Source organism: Arachis ipaensis, chromosome B5 (assembly GCF_059453495.1).
Source record: "Arachis ipaensis isolate K30076 ecotype BB chromosome B5, ASM5945349v1, whole genome shotgun sequence".
Lineage (NCBI taxonomy): Eukaryota > Viridiplantae > Streptophyta > Magnoliopsida > Fabales > Fabaceae > Arachis > Arachis ipaensis.
In genome coordinates this window covers 54,656,617-54,659,719 of record NC_142440.1, presented here as the reverse complement: position 1 = coordinate 54,659,719, position 3,103 = coordinate 54,656,617, and positions in this window count along the sequence as shown.

The window sequence follows — 3,103 nt, the reverse complement described above, 5'->3', positions numbered from 1 at the left end:
GATGTCAAGCTAATGACAATAAAGAAGCACTTGTTGGGAGGCAACCCAACCTGAGGTAGTTTTCTTTTCATAACTATTTTAATAAAAAGGTTAATTAGCTTTATCTATATTGCAAGAAGCTAAGTTTGGTGTTGCACACCAAAATAATATAAGGGAGAATGAAGTATTCTAAGTTTGGTGTTCCACCAAAATACTATCATAAAATGCATTCTCACTTTCTGCATAATGCTAGCTTCAAACATTTAGATAAACTAGTTAACTGTTTGCTGTTTCAGAGTTTTTAGTTTTATTACCTTTAGCATGGAAAAAGGATTTCACAGGCAATAAATTTGTTGCATGAGAGGCATTGGCAAGGAACTAAATTTGGTGTTCATACACCAAAGTAAGTTCAAAAGCCCATAAATAAGCTTTACAAATTAACCGGATACCTTAAGGGCTTGAGAAGCAAGCCACTTTTGAGGATCATGCAGGAAAATAGCCAACAAATTTAAAGAACACTTGCATTATGACTCAAACGGAGCAAACAGAAGGAAGAATGAGAAGCTACAACCCACAGGTTGTATCTATACTTGATTCTTGTTGTTATGTAATGATTTAATTCAGAGACTCCTTTATGTCTGGCTGGAATGATCATTTAGTTGCAAGTGGAAGTACATGCTGAAGAGAGCTATCTACATAATTTTTTTTACTTGAAAGATTTTCTGCATAATAAATGTCATCCTTCATTAACTTGAGTACTTTGCTTTGTTCATCTTGCTGTTTGAATAAAAGAGAGATGTTTTAATTAGAAAAGTTCATTGTTCAATGTTGCAAAAGTTAGAATGGAAGTTAGTGGTGGTATGTGTTTGATTCAATTGTTAGCTCATAGAATAATTGCTGCATAATGACATGTTATTTGAGGCCTAAGCTAGTTTACTGCTATGATCCTTAAATTAATAAAAGTCCCTTAAAAATGAATCAAAACAGAAAGAAGAAAAAGAAGTAGAAAAAGCCAAAAAAAGTGGCAAAAAGAAAAAAAAATAATAAGGCTAGACACCAATAGCTTGGACCCTAGGACACATGCCTGTGGTATTTTTGTACTAGGATATGCTTGGACAAGTAAGTTCTAAGGAGTATTTCAAAACATGGCCACTTATATCAACTGATTTGGGATGGCCGACTGAAAGTCCACAATAAAGAGCAACCTAGCTACAAAACATTTAGTAATCCAAAGAGATGCTGGGCATCAATGATCCTAGGAAGAAAATGTGAGCCATGTGTCTGTGGTGAAGAAATGTTGAGCAAAAACAAAGCCAAAGGCTGCTGCAATATTTGCCACCAAGCTTCAATGAACAATAAGCTCTAATGCAAGAGAAATAAGGAAAAAAGATAACAAGGGAAGTAAGCAAAAAGTAAGGCATTGTAGCAGTAACCTTAGTGAATCTTTGAAGAAGCATTGTTTGTTAAACAGCAAGTAATAAATGAGCTACTATTGATCTGCATAAAATCCCATAAACCAAGTTCAACTATATGCTTAATAAGTACATGCATACTTATCTATTTCATTCTATCTTCTCTTATGTTTGATTCTTGCTTGGGGACAAGCAAGTTTTAAGTTTGGTATTACGATGACAAGTCATCTTAGCCTAGTTTTACTAGTCTTTTTCTATGTTTTTATTAGGTTTTATGCACTTTCTTGCATTGTAAGTAAGTAATTTGGAGTGGAATTACATGGTTTCATAGAATCAATCAACCACCCTTTAATTGATACAAAATCATGAGGTTTAAGCTAAATTTAATTGATAATTAATTGATTTATAAACCTTGTGAATTTGGTGATACTTTGATTGGTTGATTTGATTACTTGTAGGTGAAGAAAGAAGAAAATAAGAAAAGCGTGGCTTAAGGAGCATTCCCAAGGGAAGAAAAAGCGTGGCAATATTGAGGAAGAAGGAAACTAAGTTGAGAAAGCAAACTGAGCTTCACAAAGACAAATGGGAGAAAGCAAGGCACCAAGCTCAGTTCACTTAGTCAACTGAGCACTAAAAAAAGCAAGGAAATAGTATAAAGCTCAGTTCACTAAGTGAGCTTTATCGGGGACTTCTCAAAATTAATTCAAGATGAAGTTCCAAGGGAGGAAGCCACCAAGTTTTGAACCAATGACCAAAGGGAGGCAAGGAGCGCTCTTTGCAAAGAAAATCAAGAAGAATTAGCCAAAATGTCTCCTCCAACGTTCAAACAAGGGATCCCTCACTACCAAGCTTGCAAGGAAAAATAAACCAAGATGCTTCCTCTAGGATTCGAACTTGGAAACTCTTTGGAACACAAGGAAGGAGCGCTACTTAGCTTGCAAGAAAATGAGCCAAGATGCATTCCAAAGGGTTCGAACCAAGGAGCTCCATGGAAAGCAAGGGAGGAGCGTCCAACTCCTCCAAGAAAAATAGCCTCCACTTGCTTCCACCAGGATTCGAACTTGGGAGATTGAGGTCCCAAGCAAAGCGCTACACATGGGGAGCTTAGTTGGTTTTCCCAGCTGAGCACTACATCCCCCCATTCCTCCACATTTTGGCGCACACTTTGACACACCAAGGGGGCTATGATGCGCACAACTGACACGGCCAAGGCTAGAGCTCAGTTCAAAATTCCAACTGAGCTCTAGTGTCAAGCAACATGGCAAGGCTGGGACGCGCACACCAGATTGGACACGGACAGCAACATTTGGGGGCTCAGTTTGGTATTTGAACTGAGCTTTCCCCTGGAAGGTGCATTTGGGCCAAAATTCACTAAAAATTCAATTTAATTCATTTCTTCACCAAATTTTAAAGCCCACCCAAATTCTTAGATCTAAATTAGGAAGTGTATAAATAGGTGTTAGTTTGATTTAGAAAAAAACTTTTAACCTCTGGAACTTTTTACTTTTCACTTTTGGCTTCCTTTTGATTTTCATTTTTTGGAATTTTGAGCTTTTACTGTGAATTTGGATCTTAGGGAATTGGGAAGGAGGATTGATCTCTCTTCTTCCTTGTTCTTGTTTGAGCATTCTTTACTTCTTGTCTTGGATCTTGGGTGGAGAATTGAAGAACTTCTGTTTCAATCTCACCTTGATCTTGTTTACTTCCTACAT